Source organism: Geospiza fortis, unplaced genomic scaffold (genome assembly GCF_000277835.1).
Source record: "Geospiza fortis unplaced genomic scaffold, GeoFor_1.0 scaffold219, whole genome shotgun sequence".
In the NCBI taxonomy this organism is placed as follows: domain Eukaryota; kingdom Metazoa; phylum Chordata; class Aves; order Passeriformes; family Thraupidae; genus Geospiza; species Geospiza fortis.
The window spans coordinates 3,520,792-3,528,948 of NW_005054376.1; the positions used below are offsets into that span (position 1 = coordinate 3,520,792).

Consider the following 8,157-nt stretch of genomic DNA (forward strand, 5'->3'; position numbering starts at 1 on the left):
TTTTTTTCCTTGTTCAAGCAAGGAGAGAGGGAATGACTTTTGGCGTGGGTCCTGCTCGGTGTTTCCGCCGTGGCTCTCACACGGCCATCTCTTCCCCGAAAGAGAGGGTCCTGCTGGCGAGCGGGGAAGCTTGGTGGCATTAAAGCGTCAGTAGGATGTCATTTGTGCTGCAGGAAAGCGTCGGGAAGGGGCTCCCGATTTACGGAGACACCGGGGGATTTCAAACTCTCGCTCCGAATAACTTGTGTAAAGAAGTGACGGTGTTTATTAGCGTCTTTAAAAACCTCAGCCCAGCCCCAGGGACTTTCCCAGTCGAGCCAGAGGAAAGGGGGGGCACTGGGGCTCAGGGAGTGCTGGTCGCTTCAAGCCATCCAGCCACTTTTCTCCATTTCCATTTCGTGCCTAAGACCTGGAAAATTGACCTGTTAGCATAAGGTTTTATTTAATTTCTAAATATTTCTGTTATGCTTGCAGATAAACTGGTATGAGTTAACAGCTCGACAGGCACTGTGCTCTGTTTCGGATTTTTTCCATCTTTTTCCTTCAACGTGCAGTAATACCCTAATGAAGAATCATTTAGTCAGAATAACATTTTCCAGCTTTCCTTTGTGTCAGCTGCAGTAATTTTTTTTCCCCTGTTTGGGTCTTTTTATGCAGCAACAGACAAAAGAAACATTAAAAATTAATGATTATATTCCTCAACAGTATGTAGACTGAAGGGGTGGTTGGAAGTAGTCTATTTTAATTGGGTTTGAATTAAATTTTCTCAAAAACATAGTTGCCTTGAATAACAATGTAAGTGCCCCTAAATTAATATTACAACAAATGCTAAAAACTCTACATCCTTCCTCCTTCAAACAGCTGTCCTTTATCACTTTGCCTATATTAGGGGCCATTCCAAAGTTCATACTATTTTAAAAAACATTCTTCCTAATGTTTACTAAAAAGAAAAATCTGTTGACATGAAGTAGAATTACTTTAAAAAGAAGCAGAAACTTGTTATTTTTTTAATTTTGTTTAGATGGAAGAGTGTAATTACACCAGTCATTTTCTTCTTTAGGTTCTTGTGTGTAAGTAGTTTTCTATAGGTCTTTGAGAGATTTCACATCCTGTATCAGAAAGTGAACAAAACGCTCATTGAACTGTTAGCAATTCCTAAGAATGTCTGAAAAGTAAGAAAGTGCAGGTAGGTCAAGAGCTAGTGTGATCCTCAGCTGTACACTGATATTTCAGCAGAACTATCCTATGGGGAATTCTTCCAAACTTACATGCTGCATGTAAGGATTTAGTCGGTAATGTTACAAATAGGGTGATGCTTTGTGTGTTTGCCCTTCCCTCTGTACTTCCCCCACCGAAGCTGAAGATGTGTATCTGAAAGCCAGATGCCAAATTTTGTTTAACTTTTTGGATTTATTTGCATGAGACAAGGATTGTTGGAAGATGTTTTCTGGCTAGAAAACAGCTGACAAATGTGGAAAAGTGTTTTCGTTTTCTCATGCTTCCTGAGTAATCCTAAAAGGAGTTTCAGCCTCACGTGGTTTTCTTAAGATACTGGAACGCTTGCCTCCATAAAACCTGTTGAGGAATCCGTTCAGTGCAGGTTGTGCAGCCGCCCTGGGAGCTGCAGGTTGAGCTCTGGGTGGCGGGAGCCCGGGGCAAGAGGCCGGGAAGTGGTGCCGACGCTTTGCACAACAAAGGGCACCAGGATCTGTGGCCCTGCCAGGGGACAGGGACACAGCGGGAACCCGGGACTCAGCTGGAAGAACCCCGACTCTGGCACGCATAAGTCTGGGAGGGTGTAACAGCCCAGGGGATCCTTGAGGATCCCTCCTCTGAGGCACCAGCTTGGGCTGTTACTCTGTTCTTGCACCGTGAAAAAATTACTTAAAGGGACCAGGGGGCTGTGACTCTGCTCTGGGAAACGTGGGTTGAGCCGGCAAGGAAATCTTGTCTGACTGTGAGAGTGGAGAGTGGAGGGAGTCAAGCCTGCTGTGAAAAGAATTCGGTCCCAGCAGTGTAACTCTGGTGGTCGGAGTGTGACTGCCAGGGTGGCTCCTGGGCTGTCAGACAGGAAAGTTTCCTTAGCAAATCATAGGTGCAGAAATATTTCTTGCTAATTTCCATAGTCATTTGAGGATGAAAGGGATCAGATAGGTATCTTTGTTTTTCTTATTGATGCCTACATCTCATAACTTTCTCTCTGTTTTTTTAGCATACGGATTAACTGAGCCCTTTGACAAGTTTATGGAGCTGCCATCTCTCTGCTTGCTGTACTTTCCGTTTCTGAGAGGAGAAAGTGGTGCATGAGATTAGAGGAAAATGCCTCGGACAAAGCAGATACATCCCAGAAATCTGAGAGGTATGTAGCTCTCAGTTGAGAAGGAAAAGCTCTTGGGAAACTCGGTTGCAGTTTCAATTATGAGGTTAAAGGAATATGTATTTAAGAAGTTGGTTTTGTTCCAAAAGTAACTTGTAAGCAAGTTTTAGGAGTTGTCTGTGAGACCGCTCTAATTTTCACAGAGAAATAACTGGAAGATGTCCTTATTCCTGCAGTCTGTGTACTTGACAGCATTCTTGATATTCTCCAGCTTACAGCAATAGCCAGCATGAACTTTGAAAATGCGAAGGAAGAAGCAGTTTCCTTATCAGAGAATTTACAGTTGAAATACAGGGGGAGGTGGGAAATGGGTGTGACATGGCAGAACTTGACGTCCTGCAGCCGGTAGTTGTTTTTCTTTAATAGTTGTCAGTTTAGTTTGCTTTTGAGGGGATCAAAACCTCCTCCCATGCATGGCTTCGCACTATTTGTCTATCACCTGTCACCCATGCTACCTTGAGTATTGCTAGGTTTGACTTTGGTCTCTTTGCTCTCCTGCCTTTGCACAGCCACATGGTAGCTGGGCTGTAAGGGGCAAGCAGGTGAGAAAGCTGCTTTGCAAACTGGCAAGCTTACATGTCCTGGCATTTCTTTGAACAAAATCCCAGTTCACTTTACCAATCCCGTGTGAATGTGACGAATCTGATCCTATGCATATTTGTTACTGCCTTGGTAGAAGTGGCCCTAGAGGAATTAAATGAGAGGAAAAATGCAGGTCAGTTGAAGAGCAGACATCCGTGTTGAAGGAGAACACGCTTCCATCCCTGCCCTTTTGCCCAGCTTTTGGAAGAACATGCTTCCACCTGCACCCTTACATGTAGCTGTCATCAGCTTTTTTTCAGGTTAATTTTACAGTTGCAGTACGGAAGCATCCCTTCAGAGGAAAAAAGCCATTACAAAACCACAAACATCGACATAAAGCTTTAGGGGAAGGAACAGCATTTGATTCTGGTTTTAACTTTTTTATGTCAAAACACAGCAAACATTCTCATGTGTCTCAGTTAGTTTACAGTTGAGAGTCTCTCAAGGGCTTGTGCATACAGCTGTATCTGAGGCCTCATGTTTGCAGACTGTTGTCATTGCTACCACTAATAGTCTCTGCTGGAGAAGACATTTTTGCAGTGTCTTTATTCAGGAAGTGCTGAGTAGCATTTTGGTGTCATGGATAAACCTCTCTCACAGATCAGGAATTTTACATTTCTCCTTCTTACAGGACGTGAAGTAATAAATCAGAGCTGAGTTTTCAATATTGCTGCTTACCAAGTTGCTGACATAACTGAGCTTATGTTTTCTGATCAAATATGATACTGATCTAATTTTAGTACTCTGACTGATATCTACTCTTGTATTGCTTGAAACTTAATAGGAGTTAAATCTATTGTAAAGCTCTCTATTCACTTAAATAAATAATCTAATTAAACTCCTTAATTGTGTAAGAAATTAGTTGCCTTTTTTTTCCTTGCATAATTTCTCCAGTCATTTAGCTTTTATCAGCCCCATTACAGCAGTTTTCATCAGTTCCTATTTTTCTGCAACTAATGGAGTTCTTGAATGAATTGAGATGGGTTAAATGTTGGGAAGGGAAATGGCAGTGTATACAGCAAGTCCATAGTTAGAAATTATGCTGGAACAGCTCAATGATTGTCAAAACTACACAGGTTGCTGTAAACTTTAACACCTTGTGAGCAGATATTACTACTGTCATGGGTTGTTAGAGGTGAAGTGATTTGAAAAATCAGTTTACTTCTCATTAGTTATACACAATTTCTAGTCTAGATAATGAAGAAAACTGGATTTCACTTTCTTTAGTCTCCTTATCGGTCCCCGAGAGCATTGCAGAAAATACTTGCTTTGAACCCTCAGTTTGTGCTGGAACTTGAAAAAACTGAAAGGTTTCACAGGTCTGTTTTCTGACAGCTTATTTGTGCATATGCAAAGTTAGACACATCTTAAATTGGTGCTATTAATTAACCATTAAAACTTTTTAAAAAGGGTGGTTTAGCATGTGGTTTAATCCATGAAATTGGTATTGATGACAACTAAGTTTGCAAAAAAGCATAAATGTATATGGTCAAAGGTGAAACTCAGCTAACTTGGTAACCAAAACAATATGTTCTGTAACGTTTGAAACACAAAGGTGTAAGATTAAGTAACATGTGTTTTTACAGGTTTTTAGGTTAAAAGCTATTTTTACATTATCTAAACCTGATTGTCACCTTTTGTACTATGTACAAAGAACACTCCATGTCCTTACCTGGCTTCTCCTTCCCTGCTGCCAGCTCCTCTCATTGCCCCATAGCAATCAAATTGCCAACAGCTTTAACTAGACTTGCTCAGAGCCCATCAATGTTTAACTTTTTTGGAGATCACTGTTGAACAACCCTTGAGACTCTCTCTCTATGCTGTTGTGCATTAGATGAGTTATTTGGGTTGCACTTGCAGTCCAAATCAGCCTGGACAATAAATGACCAAGTTCAAGAACCTAAAGTATTTTCCCTTAAAAAAACCCCAACACAATCCTTCTCTCCCTTTCTGCCAAGAAAACACGCAGGAGAAAAACCACCATAGAGATCCCCCCCGCACACTCCCATTAGTTAATTTGAGTTTTGCTGCAATGTAGGAATAAGTATTGAAGGTTTTAATATTGGCTGTGTTTACTGTAAGCAACCTTATTGTCTGGGGAAAATAAAGTAACATTGTTTAATATAGAGAGCTAAATTTAAGATTTTGTTAGGAAACCTTAAGGCTCTTTGTTTTCTGTCATGGCTTGATTTTGCTCGTTTTGTATATTCTGTGAAATCTGACAGCCTTTGGCAGAAAAGCTGCCACCCTAAAGTGTTAGGATCAACGAAGATCCTAATATTCTGAAGATTTCACTGTCTGCTTATAGATGATTGAATATAGTGCTATACTGACCTGATTTTACAACAGGAAAAGAAACCTATATAAGCAAGATGGGGTATGGGAAACATTATTTTGCAAATAAAAACTAATATAATTAGTTGGCCATTTGTTTTCATGAGTGTATTAGTGACATGACTTTGATGCCTGTTTGCATCTGAAAGAGCATATTGAATCTGAAGGTACCACTAAGACATGTGCTGTGCTGCCCTTGTTTCATTAGGCTGTTTTGTCACATCAGCCTTCCCTGCTCCTCCCTGCGAATGCCTCCCTAACGTGAAGCACATTGCCATCACCAGCGGGCTGCTTTGGTAAGAGGAGTCATGCACAGTGTCAGGCTGAGTCTCCTGACCAACTTACAAGTCGTTGTCATCCCCAGCAGTGGGGCTGAGAGGCTAAAATTTGAGAGAAATTACAGTTTTCCACTTCTCAAAGAAAGGTGTGGATTGGATGCATGGAAGTTCTGGAGAGTGTTTAGTGGTTTCAGAGGTGAAGGCCAAAGGTATGGGTGGGAAAAGCCTGGCATGGGTTGTCCGTCAGTGATGTGACTGGAGCTGAGTTCATAAGCAGGTGTTCCTGATGTTGTCCTAGTCTTTTAAATATTAAGGGTGTGTATTGTGTTGCTAATCAAAAGCATCATCATTCCTCCTTCAGAAAACAAAAAGGGAAATATTTGCAAAAGGGGAAAATACCTGTCTTGCTCAGACACCCAGAGGTCTCATTTTCTTATTTTTCTTTACTGTTTTAGCTCACTAAAACTAACAAAAAGACTCCTTTGCATGTATTTAGATGGCCAGTTGATCCACACGTGTAACAAAATATTTCACGGAATCTGTAAGGTATTCCCAGAAGTACAGTTACTTTAGAGAATCATGCTTTTAGCAGGGCTGAGTGGGCTTGGTTTGTTGTGAGACGGTTGTGAGGATATAGAAGGAAAAACTGCTCATGTTTTTGTTTACTTAAAAGTACCCAATTGCAGAGTTTTAAATGAAAAGTTTTGTTATGTGTACCCTGTTTAGCACAGTGCTGTGATTCACCAAAACAAAACAGTAACAAATATTTTGAATTTTGTCTCTTTCTTGATAAGCTTTCTGTTATTTTTTCAGAAGACAAGTTGTTGCTGTTTTTGCTTCTCAATCAAGTATTTCTCTTTGGAAACAATGGCAGACAGGCCCATAATGTTCAACAGCCGCTTCCAAATCTTCTAGTGCTTTGCATTTGATCAGGAAATGCAAGTATAATATAAGTAACTTTGCTGAATAGGTTGATAGCTTTGCAATAATCTAAAAATCATGCTTAAGTTTGCTGGAAAGCTGTGTGTTTAATGGCTTTAAAATGTCCAGAAGAGCTGGGCATCTTCTGCTTCTCAAGTGTGAATTAACAAACTCTCTCTGTGTTGTTTTAAGATTGTAATGTGCTTTTAGTGCTGAAATAGGTCTGTCTACGTTGAAAGCTGACAGATTGATATTCCTTATTAGTGTTGGTTTTGTAGTCTGTGTAAGTTATGAATAGATTTGTGTGCTGTGCTTTATTCATGATTTTCATCAAATGACTTAATAAAAATATTGAGCTTTCTCAAGGCATGCTTCTAGAATTTGTGCTTGCTTGAGTCAAAAGAAGTGTAAAAGCACACTTGACTTTTGGGTCTTTGTATTGTTTCTGAGACAAAAAATGATGCCTTAGTTTAGGATGTTCCAGAGGGGCTGCTGGTGCAGTATTAGTACATCAGAAGTGCTGGTGGTCTGTACTTTGTAGCTTACTTGTGGGCATCTATAAAGGTGTTACATATGTGTCTTGCCTAAGTTTCTGGAGCAAGAGTGAGACACAGGTGGAACAAGAAATCAGTTTTGACTTGGTGACTTTGCTACAGAAAATATCCCATGATTTGGCAGCAGTTTTTGTTTCTGTATGTCAGATAGTTTTGTATAATTTCTTCTACAAGCCAAATCTAAGCTCCAGACGTCTCTCATGAAGGTAGAGAGAATGCATGGCTCTATTGATTTATCACCGACTGAAGTACCAGCAGATCCACCTGTAATGCAGTGAATAGACAGATCTCTTGTTGACCACAGAAGTACTCTCTTCCTGTGTGTCTTGAGTTTCTCTTTTGGGATGTGGAAGGATAATGTTTCTTTTTTTGCTTTTTTTTTGTTTTACTGGTTAAAGGTGTAGGATCTTTAGTCTGCATCTTATGGTGTGTATGGTCCAGCATTTTGCAAATTGTATATCAATGTGCTTGCAGACCTCAAATTTTATTGTAATGTGAATGATGTCTAAATGCAATAAACTGTCCCACATACTCCATGGTGTAAGAAAGGCTATGTTTAAAGCTGCAATTTGCCACCTTTTCCAATCACCTGTATTGCTTCTGTCTCGTTGTGCCATGTTCCCAAATTTGATCATGTGTTTTCAGCAGGGTGTAGACCTATTCACTGCCAGGATGGTTGGGGTCTTTTGTCAGTAGCCACAGCTGATGGACAAAAGCCTGTTGAGAGTGGATTGCAAGAGGGGAGAGAACAGTAGGGTGGATAACACTGGTCACTGTTGCCTTGAGACAGCTGTGTTGAATTTCTGCCTCTACCACTGAGTTGCTTGTGTTGACACTGAGAGATTCTGTTACACCAAACCTTTGCAGCCGCCCACTAATAGTGAGTGCTGCACTTTGCCTTGAGATACCCAGGTACAAGTTCTGAGTTTATGCAACAATAGTTGTTCCACTATAGTGACAGTTTGGTGCAAAATACTGCAAAAGTGCAAAGGACATTAAAAAAATAAATCAAGGACTAGGTGATGTAAGCTGAAGATCCAAAATTAGCCAACAATTTTGGCATATCTTTTAATCTCTCTCTGTCTCTTAATCTCTCTATGCCTCTGTTTTC

The 8,157-nt window shown here is 40.5% G+C and overlaps 1 long non-coding RNA gene across 2 annotated transcripts; it reads left to right on the forward strand.

Moving 5' to 3' along the window:
• Window positions 1-2,216: 2,216 nt before the first annotated feature.
• Window positions 2,217-7,578, forward strand: LOC115948327. Of its 2 annotated transcripts, none has more exons than XR_004082157.1 (3): window positions 2,217-2,359; window positions 5,502-5,589; window positions 6,385-7,578. It is a non-coding gene; the product is annotated as an uncharacterized LOC115948327 (long non-coding RNA). The 2 variants fall into 2 exon arrangements; XR_004082158.1 differs by having other exon boundaries at window positions 6,388-7,578.
• The last annotated feature ends 579 nt before the right edge of the window (window positions 7,579-8,157 follow it).